Below are 15,424 nucleotides of genomic sequence, written 5' to 3' on the forward strand. Positions count from 1 at the left end.
TAAACGTGCGTGTGCGGTGGGAACTCTCAGCAGGGTTTTACTGCGTCCGAACGAATATATTTTTTTCTTCCACATGTGTGCTGTTTCAGATTAATGTAATAGTCAGATGTGCATTTATCTTTGGTTAACAGAGTTATGTCCATTGCTTGCGGTGTAAATGTGGGTCAGATACCAACAATCCAGTCGTGTTTGCAGCATATATTCTAGTATTTTGTAATGGGCCATTTAGCCAGCAATGCTTCCAATTGAACCTGTGAAAAGAGTGTAATTAATCACTAATGACTAGAGGAGTGGATTGTATTGTGGTCAGCTGCGAGTGTTTAAGGTGCAGCCATACTAATTGGGCAATCCGAATGCCTAGCGCATGAACCAGTGCTCTCCGAGAACTGAAACTTGCTTATGGACTCCGCAGATTTCTGCCATGTTGGTTCGCTTGCACTCGGTGTCCGGTCCGAAAGCACGCCTACCACTGTTCGTGTACGCCCAGATTTACGCCCAGTTTTGCCCACTTTGAAACCATGCCCTTGTGTACGCCCACATGATGCCCATATTTCCCGAGAGAGTTCGTTGCACATTTGTAGACGGTATTGGTGAGAACGAGTGCGAAGACACTGCGTTGCACATGCGCATTGCATTGCCTACACATGTGCAGGTAGCTAAAAAGCGCCCTCCGAAAGAATGAGGAACGGACCGCACTAAACAGAATAAGGCCCTTAGTTCTGAGTCGACATGTTTCGAGACAGGTAGTCTCTTCATCAGGGCTCAGATCACTGTGTGCAGAATCTCCCTTTATACCGGAGCCTCCTCCCACTTCCGAGTATAAAGGGAGATTCTGCACACAGTGATCTGAGCCCTGATGAAGAGACTACCTGTCCTTGCAGTGCCTGCTTTGCCTCTCCGTCCTCTGGCTCACACAAGGAGGTGGAGATACAGTGAATGGGGGACATACAGTGAAGGAGTGTCAGGCTGGGGGACATACAGTGAATGGAGGCAGTGATGACCATTCAGAGAAGGGGGGGGGGGCAGGCTGAGTCACATAGTGAATGGGAATCATACAATGAAGGAGGGTTAGGCTTGGGGACATACAGTGAATGGAGGCAGCGATGGACATTCAGAGAAGGGGGCAAGGTAGGGGACAGATTGAATTGGTGCAGAGTGGGGAACATACAGTGAATAGGGGTATAAAGTGAAGGAGGGGCAGGCTGGGGGACATACAGAGAAGGATGGTGAAACGGGAATATAATGTAAAGGGGTCAGGGTGGGGGACATACAGTGAATGGGGGCAGGCTGGAGGAAATACAGAGAAGGGGGGGCAGGCAGGGGGATATAAAGTGAAGGAGGCAGGCTGGGGGACCATTCTGATGTGATAAATGATTCAAAGAATGTCAGGCTAAATGGCAGGCCCGCACATATTTTCACCTCACCAAATCTGGCCCTCATCGCAAAAAGTTTTGACACCCCTGCCTAAATGAATCTACAACATAAGAGTGGTGTTAGCTTGTCAAGTGGAATGAGCGTTGATATGGCTAAAGGTGGCCACACACACTGTGTGTTTTGGGCTTTCGATGCACACTCCTGTGCACATTGCAAAGTACAAAAAGTCTGTACAGCAAGTAATTTTTTTGACTAGATCGCATCGCATCTAGCTCAAAACCCGTCATTCCACATCAAATCAACACCGACCATGACCATCACTGATTTCAATGAAATTTTCTGTGCTTGTTCGGTCTGAAGATTAACTAATTTACACCAACTTTCAACATCATAGGTTGGATATTTTTGGAGATGGAGCCATTTAAAAAAAATGAACAAAATAAGCAAATTTAATGACGCCTGGGGTCTTCTCATTTTCCTGTAACTTCAGTTCTAATTAAGACCGATATAAAATTAGTGTCATTCTGTAGCTTATGACTAGATCTTTTCACTTCAATTTTAATTTTGTATGGTATTACTAAAATAGTTTAATAACCTCTGACCATGACCTTTGACCTCAATCTTTTTTTTTTTTTATATAGATTTTTTTTTTATTTTTTTTAATGAGTTCTCCCACGTTTCATTTAAACATGTACCAAATTTTATTTTGGGACTTCCATGGGATAACAATAATTTACTGACCAGCAGACAGCTAAATTATACTAAATTCTCACTTGCAGACAGTGTATGCAGACAGTTTCTCTTTTTGTAATGGTGTACACACGTCCTGTTGTAGTCATTGGGCCTACCATTATTAGTATATCTAAACGATGAACTAGAAGGTCTGGTTTCCCTGGGTATTCGAGTTACACAGGGACAGTTAAACATTGTCCCCCAACAAACGGCCGCTGCTCCAGCGATTCAGCACCCCGCAAGTCAGTAGGCACTTACTCGGGCAAACGCAGTAAGTGTTTGCCCGAGTAAGTGCCTACTGACTTGCGGGGTGCTGAACTTAGGCACTCCATGCTCGAGCAAACGCAGGATTTTTAGAGTTATTTTTTTTATATATGTGACATCTGCCTGGGGGGGGGGGGGGGGGGGTGCTGAGCTGGAGGGGGATATGAGTCACTCCCCTCCAGCACAGCCCCCCTTCATAGGCAGACATGTCCCATGTGCATGTAAGTGAACCCAACCCCAAGTACCCCCCACGCAGTTGTCACAGTGAGTCTGCCCTAGTAATGCAGACATAAGTCACAAATAGAACCCCACAACACCCCTCCCCCCCCCCTTCCCTGAAAAGCATGCCAGGGACACAGGCACAGTGAACACATAGAACTGCTGTCCCCTCAGCCCCCACTCACTTTAGAAAGGCTGGCCACGGCACTGCTCCTCGGTCTCTCTCTCTCCCCTCTCAGGCTATAAGTTTCACTTTCAATATCAGCCTGAGAGGTGCTCCCCCTGCCTGCCAGCGGCTGCATCTTCAGCTCACAGCAGCCGCAGCAGCAAGGAGCAGAGAGACAGGGGACAGGGCTCTACAGTGCCACTTGAACTTTCCGGCGCCTGGAGCATAAGCGCCACTGGAACCACCCTCCCTACGCCCCTGGTCAAGAACACATGCTACCCACCACTCAGCATCATCATACACACAAGTGACAAATCCTTTAATGTCTTTAAATTCTACTTCATCCTCCAGTAAACAAGCACGTTCCACTTTCGAAGATGTAGATGTAATTTTTTTAAGGAGAAGCATCCTATCATTGCAAAGATCCTTTATTTCTCAGATGGAGCTGCCTCTCAGTATAAAAATCAAAACTATTTAACCCCTTCCTGACAGAGCTAGTTTTTGCGTTCCTGACAGAGCCATTTTTTTCAAATCTGACATGTCTCACTTAAGTGGGGATAACTTTTTTTTGCTTTTACTTATCCCAGTGATTTTGAGATTGTTTTCTCGTGACACATTGTACTTCAAGTTAGTGGTAAATTTTCGTCAATACAGTCTGTGTTTTTTTGTGAAAAATACCAAAATATCGTGAAAAAATGGAAAATTTAGCGATTTGCAAAATGTTAAATTTTCTGCTTGTGAGACAAATAATCTTACCACTCAAAATAGTGAATAACTAACATAGACCATATGTCTACTTTATGTTGACATCATTATTTCAACTTCCTTTTAATTTTTTGGGACACTAGGAGGCTTACAATATGAATAGCAAATTCTCAAATTTTCAAGAAAATTTCAAACACTGATTTTTTTAGGGACCAGTTCAGTTCTGATGTGACTTTGAGGGACTTGTATGTGAGACACCCCCATAAATGATGCCATTTCAAAAAACTGCACCCCTCACAGTATTCAAAACAGCATTTTGGAAGTTTGTTAACCCTTTAGGTGTTTCACAGGAATTAAAACAAAGTGTAGGTGAAATTTCAAAATTTCTTTTTTTTTGCAGATTTGCAATTTTAATACATTTTTCTAAGGAACACAGTACATTTTACTAGAGAAATGTGACTAAAAATTGATTCCCCCAATTCTTTTGTTTTCATAAATATCCTATATGTGGCCCTAGTGTGCACGGTGACCAAACCACAGGCTTCATAATAGGAGCACCTACTTGATTTTGGAGCCTCCTTTTTATGAGATTATTTTTTAGGCACCATGTAGGTTTCTAGGCACCATAAGATGCTAAAAGTTAGGAACCCCCCCACAAGTGACCCCATTTTGCAAACTACACCCCTCAGGGAATTCATCTAGGGGTATAGTGTACATTTCAAACCCCCAGGGGTTTCACCAATTGTGGTACAACTGGGCAGTGAAAATGAAAAATTATTTTTTTTACACAAAAATGCAGTTCTGGCTCCAAATTTGTCATTTTCAGAAGGTATGAAGGAGACAAAGCACCCCAAAATCTGTGCCCCAATTTCTCCCGAGTACGGCAATGCCTCACATGTGACCAAAAAATACCAGTTGGGTGCATGGCAGGACTCAGAAGGGAAGGAGTGATTTTTGGATTTTGCAGCTCAGATTCTGGTGGAATTTTGGTGGGTGCTATGTCGCATTAGCAAGACCCCCCAAGCACCAATACAGTGGAACCCCCCCACAAGTCACCCCATTTTGAAAACTACACCCCTCAGGGAATTCATCTAGGGGTATAGTGTACATTTCAAACCCCCAGGGGTTTCACCAATTTTGATACAAGTGGGCAGTGAAAATGAAAAATTACATTTTTTTACACAAAAATGCAGTTCTGGCTCACAATTTTTCATTTTCAGAAGGTATGAAGGAGAAAAAGCACCCCAAAATCTGTGCCCCAATTTCTCCCGAGTACGGCAATGCCTCACATGTGACCAAAAAATACCAGTTGGGTGCATGGCAGGACTCAGAAGGGAAGGAGTGATTTTTGGATTTTGCAGCTCAGATTCTGGTGGAATTTTGGTGGGTGCTATGGCGCATTAGCAAGACCCCCCAAGCACCAATACAGTTGAACCCCCCCACAAGTCACCCCATTTTGAAAACTACACCCCTCAGGGAATTCATCTAGGGGTATAGTGTACATTTCAAACCCCCAGGGGTTTCACCAATTTTGATACAAGTGGGCAGTGAAAATGAAAAATTACATTTTTTACACAAAAATGCAGTTCTGGCTCCAAATTTGTCATTTTCAGAAGGTATGAAGGAGACAAAGCACCCCAAAATCTGTGCCCCAATTTCTCCCGAGTACGGCAATGCCTCACATGTGACCAAAAAATACCAGTTGGGTGCATGGCAGGACTCAGAAGGGAAGGAGTGATTTTTGGATTTTGCAGCACAGATTCTGGTGGAATGAATGGTGGGTGCTATGTTGCACCAATACAGTGGAACCCCCCCACAAGTCACCCCATTTTGAAAACTACACCCCTCAGGGAATTCATCTAGGGGTATAGTGTACATTTCAAACCCCCAGGGGTTTCACCAATTTTGATACAAGTGGGCAGTGAAAATGAAAAATTACATTTTTTTACACAAAAATGCAGTTCTGGCTCACAATTTTTCATTTTCAGAAGGTATGAAGGAGAAAAAGCACCCCAAAATCTGTGCCCCAATTTCTCCCGAGTACGGCAATGCCTCACATGTGACCAAAAAATACCAGTTGGGTGCATGGCAGGACTCAGAAGGGAAGGAGTGATTTTTGGATTTTGCAGCTCAGATTCTGGTGGAATTTTGGTGGGTGCTATGGCGCATTAGCAAGACCCCCCAAGCACCAATACAGTGGAACCCCCCCACAAGTCACCCCATTTTGAAAACTACACCCCTCAGGGAATTCATCTAGGGGTATAGTGTACATTTCAAACCCCCAGGGGTTTCACCAATTTTGATACAAGTGGGCAGTGAACATGACAAATTACATTTTTTACACAAAAATGCAGTTCTGGCTCCAAATTTGTCATTTTCAGAAGGTATGAAGGAGACAAAGCACCCCAAAATCTGTGCCCCAATTTCTCCCGAGTACGGCAATGCCTCATGTGTGACCAAAAAATACCAGTTGGGTGCATGGCAGGACTCAGAAGGGAAGGAGTGATTTTTGGATTTTGCAGCTCAGATTCTGGTGGAATTTTGGTGGGTGCTATGTCGCATTAGCAAGACCCCCCAAGCACCAATACAGTGGAACCCCCCCACAAGTCACCCCATTTTGCAAACTACACCCCTCAGGGAATTCATCTAGGGGTATAGTGTACATTTCAAACCCCCAGGGGTTTCACCAATTTTGATACAAGTGGGCAGTGAACATGAAAAATTACATTTTTTACACAAAAATGCAGTTCTGGCTCAAAATTTTTCATTTTCAGAAGGTATGAAGGAGAAAAAGCACCCCAAAATCTGTGCCCCAATTTCTCCCGAGTACGGCAATGCCTCACATGTGACCCAAAAATACCAGTTGGGTGCATGGCAGGATTCAGAAGGGAAGGAGTGATTTTTGGATTTTGCAGCACAGATTCTGGTGGAATGAATGGTGGGTGCTATGTTGCACCAATACAGTGGAACCCCCCCACAAGTCACCTCATTTTGCAAACTACACCCCTCAGGGAATTCATCTAGGGGTATAGTGTACATTTCAAACCCCCAGGGGTTTCACCAATTTTGATACAAGTGGGCAGTGAAAATGAAAAATTACATTTTTTTACACAAAAATGCAGTTCTGGCTCAAAATTTTTCATTTTCACAAGGAATGAAGGAGACAAAGCACCCCAAAATCTGTGCCCCAATTTCTCCCGAGTACGGCAATGCCTCATGTGTGACCAAAAAGTGGCAGGACTCAGAAGGGAAGGAGTGATATTTGGATTTTGCAGCACAAATTCTGGTGGAATGATGGTGGGTGCTATGTCGCATTAGCAAGACCCCCCAAGCACCAATACAGTGGAACCCCCCACAAGTGACCCCATTTTGCAAACTACACCCCTCAGGGAATTCATCTAGGGGTATAATGTACATTTCAAACCCCCAGGGGTTTCACCAATTTTGATACAACTGGGCAAAATTACATTTTTTTACACAAAAATGCAGTTCTGGCTCAAAATTTTTCATTTTCACAAGGTTTGAAGGAGAAAAAGCACCCCAAAATATATGCCCCAATTTCTCCCGAGTATGGCAATGCCTCATATGTGACCAAAAAATACCAGTTGGGTGCATGGCAGGACTCAGAAGGGAAGGAGTGATTTTTGGATTTTGCGGCTCAGATTCAGGTGGAATGAATGGTGGGTGCTATGTGGCATTAGCAAGACCCCCGATGCACGGTGAATTGATGGACCTAATAATCCATAGATGTGTGGTATATTTTAAAACACTCCTTTATGCAAAGGCCGGGTTTGTCAGGGCAAGTTTCACAGTGGAAAATAGTTTCCTTTCTTATTCCCCTTTTATAACAAACTTTGCACCTTTTTTGTGTCCTGCCCTTTTTTGCAGTGGAGGGGATTTCGTTGGGAAAATGCTGCCCTGGTACAATACGGGGGCCAGTACTAGAAGTACTGGGGCCCTCTGCCTGCTGGTTCCCAAATATCAGGCCCTTTATGACTTCCTCTTGAAAGTGCATAAATGTCCCCCTCTGGCCGGTAGAACGGAATAGCACGTAAGCGTTATACAGTGCCATCTGGATGATATACACGGCCAGCTTCTTGTACCAGATTTTTGTTTTCCGCAGGGCACTGTACGGCTTCAGTACCTGATCTGAAAGATCCACTCCGCCCATGTACCTATTGTAATCCAGGATACAATTAGGTTTTGAGGTGTGGGTACTGGTACCTCGTACAGGGATGGAGGTGGTACTGTCTCCGTGAATTGTTGTCAGTATAAGGACATCCCTCTTGTCCTTATATTTGACCAACAACATATTTTCAGTGCATATTCCCCTGCTTTCACCCCTTCTCATTACTTGGGCAATGTGCGTTTTTGGGAGGCCTCTTTGGTTCTTGCGCACAGTACCGCAAGCTGCTGTACCTCTTGAACCAAGGGCCTTAAACAGGGGGATGCTAGTGTAAAAGTTATCCACATAGAGGTGATAACCTTTATCCAGGAAGGGGTGCACTAAATCCCAGACAATTTTTCCACTAACACCTACGAGGGAGGGGGGGCATTCTGGCGGTTCAATACTTGAATCCTTCCCTTCATATACCCTAAACCTGTGGGTGTACCCTGAGGTGCTTTCACACAGTTTATACAATTTTATGCCATACCTTGCCCTCTTATTGGGAAGGTACTGGCGGAATTTAACCCTTCCTTTAAAATGTAAAAGGGACTCGTCCACACAAATGAATTGTTGGGGGATGTACATCTCCTCAAATTTGGCGCTGAAATGATCAATGACCGGCCTGACTTTGAATAGCCGGTCAAAGGTGGGATCATCTCTGGGTGGGCACTGTGCATTATCGCTGTAATGCAGAAATTTAAGGATCATCTCAAAACGAGTCCGGGTCATGACCATACGGTAAAATGGGGTGCTGTACAGAACATCTGTACTCCAATATTGCCTAATTTCTGGCTTTTTTACTATGCCCATATGAAACACCAGACCCCAAAACGCCATCATCTCTACTGCATCTACAGGGGTCCACCTAGCAAATGATGACGTGGGGTTTTGAGCAATAAACTGCTGGGCATATAAATTAGTTTGGTCCACCATTAAATTTATAAAATCATCAGAGAAAAATAATTTGAAGAAGTCAATTTCTCTGAGACCTGTGGAATCAAATTGGATTCCTGGGATGGCCAAAAACTCAGGAACCTGGGGCTCAAAATTGGCTGGTGGTGGGATCCATACGGGATCAATCATTGGGGGGGGGGTCTCAGCTGCTCTACGGGGGCGTCTTTGAGGGGGTCCCTCATCACTAGAGGAGGAAGATGAGGTTAACACAAATCCTTCAAATTCCCCGCTTGCATCACTGTCTGTGTCACTGTCAGAGGCAAGCATGGCATATGCCTCCTCCGCTGAGTACATTCTTCTGGATGACTGGGATGACATTTGGGATGACCTTTGGGATGCCATTTTTATTTTTGTGTTTGTGGTTGTGAAATGTTTCAACACGTGTATAGTGTAGGGGGGGTACAAACTTTATTTCAACCAGGTAGTGTGTATGTAGTGCAGAAAAAAAAAAAAAAAAAAAAAAAAAGGTCCTGCACCAAAAATTGAGCACAGATGTTAGTCAGTAACGACCGTCACTGAACAGCGCTCAAAGGCAACAGGAATTTATTAAAAAAAAAAAAAAAAAAAAAAGGTCCTGCACCAAAAATTGAGCACAGATGTTAGTCAGTAACGACCGTCACTGAACAGCGCTCAAAGGCAACAGGAATTTATTAAAAAAAAAAAAAAAAAAAAAATCAACCCTGTGCCGAAAAAGCTGATCAGTGATGTACGTCACTGATCAGCGCACAGTGGCCACAGGACACCCACAAAATCACAGTGTGTGTAAAAATACCCACAGCACCCTCAAAAAAAAAAAAAAAGGTGAGGGGCAGCAGGTGCACAACCTTTGGTGCAACTGGCAGGTATATATTTCCTGCAGACACAAAATATAGCACTCTATCACTCTCTGTCACTCTCTCTCTCTATCTCTCACTATCTATCACTCTATGACACTGCAGCACTGACAGGAATTTAAAAAACAAACCCCTGCACCCCCAAAAAAGTTGCTGATCACCTCAGATATAGTGATCAGCACAAAAGGCGGGGGCAGCAGACACAAAATTTAGCACTCTCTATCACTCTCTCTCTCTATCTCTCACTATCTATCACTCTATGACACTGCAGCACTGACAGGAATTTACAAACCCCTGCACCCCCAAAAAAGTTGCTGATCACCTCAGATATAGTGATCAGCACAAAAGGCGGGGGCAGCAGACACAAAATTTAGCACTCTCTATCACTCTCTCTCTCTATCTCTCTATCTCTCACTATCTATCACTCTATGACACTGCAGCAAACCCCTGCACCCCCAAAAAAGTTGCTGATCACCTCAGATATAGTGATCAGCACAAAAGGGGGGGCAGCAGTCAGTTATATAAAAAATATATATCACAATCTGTCACTATCTCTCTATCTCTCTCTCTCTATCTCTCTCTCTATCTATAACTCTTACACTGCAGCAAAATATAGCACTCTCTGTCACTAGGCCTCTCTATCTCTCTCTATCTCTCTCTATCTCTCTCTATCTCTCTCTATCTCTCTCTCTCTAGCTAACTGCAGCAGCACAACACAGCACAACACAGCACAACACAAGTAGCAAGATCCAGGCAGTGATCAGGTAAGTATTTTGCACGGTTTGCACGGATCAGGTCAGTATACTGCGGCAGCCAGGCACGGTGACCACACTGCACGCAATTCCAGACCGGAATGGCGTCTGCAGTGCAGTCACCGTTAGTTTAAACCCCCCTCCATGGCTGTGATTGGTCCGTCGGTCCGACGAACCAATCACGGCCTTTGGGGGCGGGCGGGGTGAGGTGGGGTGACACCAGTGTCACCCTTACACCCCACGGTGATTGGTGCTGTACTTTACAGCACCAATCACCTCCGATCCCGTGTCACCGGCGAACGTTATTCGCCGGTGACACAGAAAACGCTGTAATTGGCTGTTCACACTGAACAGCCAATCACAGTGATCGGCGACGGGGGGGCGGCATCGCAGCCCCCCCCGGGCACGCAGGGACATGTCTGCTGTCAGGGACAGCAGACATTGTCCCTCTGTCACTGCGTCTCTAGACGCAGTGACAGTTTTCAGCCATGACGTATATATACGTCATGTGTCGGGAAGTACTTCCCGACCATGACGTATATATACGTCAAATGTCGGGAAGGGGTTAATTAATCTTTGCTGTCACGAGCAAGACTTCTGTAATTCCAGCCGAGTGGCACTTTTCAGCCACCTCCCATGGAAAAGGGACATATGATGGAGTAGGTGGCAGAATGCTGCAGCTGTCTTTTTCAAGTACGCCAGTTCAGCTGACCATGAGGCAGAAGAGAAGTTCATGGAAGCTCGATTTGAGCAATCCTGCACAATTGCTGGAACCCAGAAACTACATTCTTTTATTTACTCTGTAAACTAAAGTTTATTCCTACTCTACATCTTAGACTGTGGAACGGGGGACACCCACATCATTCAATGGTCGCCGTTGCTCATAGCAACCTTAGATCTGTGTGCACATTATGAGGACATAAGGGCCGGCAGCTGACATCCAGTGCTTGCCTAGCGTTCTCATGGGAATGCCCAAGAAACGCTGGTCTTCCAATATGCTAATGGGGCGCCCCATTCCTCCCCTGCTCTCCACTCGCAAGGATGGGTGCATGTACGCTGTGAATAGTTTGTTCGCTGTGGCAGCACGCACCCAGCACATGCGCTGAAATGTGCATGCGCAAACAACAAACCTCGGTCCCATGCAAATTAACGTGGCTCTGCGAATGGACCAGAATAAGGTCCTAGACGTATCAGAAGGTTGTCCGGTGAGCTATTGCAGTGTAAAAAATGCACAATAGCATATAAAATGTGCTTGCAGAAATGTAAAATGTAAATGTTTGCATATGCAAATAGGGGCAGGCACCTAGCTTCCGGGGCAGACGGCTGACATCACCGGACAACCTCAACTTTACATCAGACGGCTGCGGGAAGGCATATACTGCCCAATGTAGCCAACTTGGCACCTCAAAATATCCCATAGTACAGCCATGCTGAATAATCCGGTCTGTCCGACTGATTATTTTCATTTCGATGGCTCGCGCACATGCTACCATTATCTGGGCTATCTGTTTTATGTTGGTTGGATGGATGGGTTAAATTATTGTATGTATGCCCAGCAATAGTAATGAGCTTTAGTAAATGAACTGAACATGAGTGGCATCTGTGCCATGTTACTTTCTACCTTCTGCAGAAGTGAGGGAATACATTTTTTTGAAAAACACCCTTACACCAGGGGTATGGCGTTATTTGTCAGCTTGTGGGTTCCAAGGAAATAAGCACTTTCATATTTAAATCTCCTCCCACCACATGTTGTGAAAATAGAGCACAAGATGCATAGAACTTATTTGTTTATTTAACCCTTTAAGTGTAAAATCTCTGAGAGGTGTGCAAAATTTCCACTAACCATCCCGGCGTTGCTCATATTTGTGATCTAAATTAAAATAAATGTGTAAAAAAAAAAAAAAAAAAAGTGACCATTCTCAAGGCAGCAACATCTAGAGACAGCACATCCAACAGGTGTGGGTTAGGTAACAGGGATTGCTTGCCAATTCACACACCTATTTTGACAATTTCACTTGACACTCAAAGGGTTAAAACACAATTTACAATAACTACTAGATACGAGCTACCGACTATAGAGAAAATTGGATTTTGTTTCTACATATGGTTAACGATAATGTCAGCCTGTAAGCTAACCATAAATGCCCAACATTTACTGTAGATGCATCATGCTTCCCAGAATCTGAGCTTACAGATCATCTACCTCCAAGTGGTGGTACCTTCACCTTTTTCTTTTTTAGGTGTCACATCACAGATAACATCAGAAATATTGGACAGGGGGAGACCCAGGTACCATACCAGCAAGGTGAAGAAGAGGAAGGAGATGATGGATAATGTGTTGTCTTCATATCCAGTTTCACCTGATGAATACCTTCCAGTATTTACTCATAGTAAATGTTATTTGACAGAACACCTTCATTGTTGTGTTTTTTGGGGGAAATATGTACAACATGGTCCAACATTTTAAACTATGGCAAAATAAAAATGTTTTGATTTAAACCTTGTTAAATCTTCATGTTTGCTGAGAAGGAATTTCTGAATGTCACTCCCCATATACCTTTGGGGGGGATAGTTATTTTGTTGTTGTTTTATACTGATTAGGTAGAGACATTCAAGAACAATTTGTTCCCAATTTGTTAAAAACAACTCCCATTGATATTGCACTTACCTACTCTCCTGGATACTGTGGGGGACTCTTGATTTTTGGGGAAGTCCCCTGCACCACTCCTGCATTCTGCCAACTTCCTAGGGGCCTTATGGCACAAGTTATTTAGCTTTGCCTCTTTGCAAATGTCCCAGATAAGACTAGGCCCCAGCAAGCTTATCAGCATTAACTGGAAATCTCCCGGTGACACGAGTACAAGTGGTAATTTACCACTGATAATTAGATACCCCCTAATCTACTCATTTTAGAAATTTCAATGACTCCCTTTTAAAAAAAAATACAAGATAGATTAGCTAGCCAACTAGGATATAACACCTCATAGCATTCTAGAAAATGAAAATGAGAGCTGGAATCTGATTTATTGCTAGAAAGTTTGAATCTATCTCCACTCCATTGCCACCATCAAGATGTGCAATATTAAACACGTGTGGAATCGAATGTATTCTGTATAGGACTTCATAAGGTTAGATAGTAATTAGCACTTTGCATATACACATTTATGTCATTCGTTCATCCAGTATTCAGTAGTAGTAAGGAAGTAGATAAGCTGCACACTGCCTGTATATTCTCTAATAAAGATTTATTTTACAGCACTATACTGAGGATATTTGTACATTTACATCAGTCTGTGACCTGTTGAAGCTTAGTCCAAGTTCTTTACAAAAGCTTTGAGGCTGCCAATCGCTAATTAGGAGTCAAATTCAGGAAATAATCATGTAGCCCTCTGCCCCACATCTTAAGAGAATATGCCATAAAAAAACAGCATTATTGCAAATTCATCTAGGTTTGTGTCCGCATGCAATGCCCTAAATAGTGTTACAATATTAAGGAGGTAAAAAGTTTTGGTACTTGTGTAGTTTCACGGCGCCAGCAGATGAACAGCTTTCCTGGCGATGATGCGGGAGCTTGCACCGCTCATTGCCGGGCCATACACACTGGGCGGCTTTGAGTTGAATGCCGATCAGATTTGCTGCTCTGAGCAGCTTTCAGCTCAAAGTTGCCCAATGTATATGGGCTTTAACACTAATTAAGAATAGTTATTTCTGAATAGGCTGTATATATCTTTAACATTTCAGTCCGAGTAATACAGGTTGAGTATCCTTTATCCAAAATGCTCGAGACCAGAGGAATTTTGGATAATGGATTATTCCGTATTTCAGAATATTTTTATATTTCAATGATGTATTTTGAAGTATCTTGCATTTATGTTGTATAACAACATCAAACACATGACATAAAAAGAATATATTTTATTTGTGCATAACACAAGGTTTCAAAAAAGGACACAAACTTTGTTTCATATCTCAGGCACTCACTTTGAATGCCAAGCAATCATTTTCTTGCACATGTTTTGTGCCAGTTCTACATCATATCCTCAGTAGTGCTGTGACAGATGTTCCTAGTAGCATTTAAAAAAAAAAAAAGTTTTCTTCACTTTCTGTAATGTATGGTTTTCGGAATAATTTGGATAAGGGATAATCAACCTGTACAACTAATTTTATAATGTCCTTATTTTCCAACTAAGGGAAATATTCAATCACCGGCGAGCCTCTCTCATCAGGGAGATGCCCGCCGGGCCCTATTCAATGCTGTCTTCCCCGACAGCATTGAGCAGGGTATCTCGGCCGAATGAGCACGACATCACTAGCATTCTGCCAAGAACGGCCGGGAAGTGACGAGCTGCCGGCTGCAGCTCGCCTCTTCCCGGCCGCAACTCATGGTCTGGCCCCCTTCTCGCTCCCCGGCAGGAGGGACAATGAATCCCGCCTGCATGTTCTAGGTGGAACTGACCGAGGCCGTGACCCTCACATTGAATACCCCCCTAAAAGTAGTACAGAACAAATAATTATATGCCCTAATTTCTTTAACAAATGTATTTTAAATTGGAGTTTGGCATGTGCAGCTATATTTCTGGTAAGTCTGATTCCTTATTATGAGTAAGGTATGAAAGACAGGAAAAATCTCTCAAGAAACATTTCCTGAAATTGGATGTCAGGTAAATATTTACACGAGTAAGTAGGTCATCAGAGGGAAATATTGGGAAGGAAGTCAACTACTGGCTCAAACTTTTTAGAATAATCTATGGCAGCACTTGGAGTAGTAGGGGATGGCTTTAATTGAGGATGGGGAGATTGCAATTATTTAGCATTCTTGATCCGTAAATAGAAGGGCTAATTTAATGTTGTAATTTATCCACAGCCTGTACAAATGTAATTTTTTTTTTTTTTACATGATACTACTGTATATGTGTGAGACTTGTAATCAAGGATATCCTGTGAGAGAGCCATCTAGTAAATGGCTCTTTCATCTCTCCACAGTAATATTCAAAATTTCCGGTAGTGGGAAAGTAACAACCGCATTTCAACCGCATTTCAGAGAGCTAGTAAGATCGCAGTAGTCAAGAATCTTTTCTCCGTAGACGTGTGAGCATGTAAGTTTGTTAGATGTATCCAGTCTGTTACGTATCACAAAATGGCTGCATCATTTTACTGGACGATATTAGGTAAGCACATTAGATTTAAGTTGTTTCAACTTCAAGAGGCTAATACAGGGGCTCCCAATCTTTTTTGAATCACGGCACCCTAAAGTACA

General features: G+C 43.4%; 1 protein-coding gene across 2 annotated transcripts in view; it reads left to right on the plus strand.

Annotated features, from left to right (window-relative positions):
• The window catches only part of LOC146060368 (protein argonaute-1), a 95,681-nt gene that overhangs the window by 22,646 nt on the left and 57,611 nt on the right, over nucleotides 1–15,424 (plus strand). Inside the window, exon 2 of one of the 2 annotated variants that reach the window (XM_083173505.1) lies at nucleotides 15,151–15,263. The exons of the other annotated variant lie outside the window; for it this stretch is intronic. The gene's annotated coding sequence lies outside the window, so the exon portion shown is untranslated. The remainder of the gene's footprint in view (nucleotides 1–15,150; nucleotides 15,264–15,424) is intronic. 2 annotated transcript variants of the gene reach the window in all.

The sequence above is a fragment of the Crinia signifera genome, chromosome 2 (assembly GCF_055691185.1).
Source record: "Crinia signifera chromosome 2, ASM5569118v1, whole genome shotgun sequence".
Classification (NCBI taxonomy): Eukaryota; Metazoa; Chordata; class Amphibia; order Anura; family Myobatrachidae; genus Crinia; species Crinia signifera.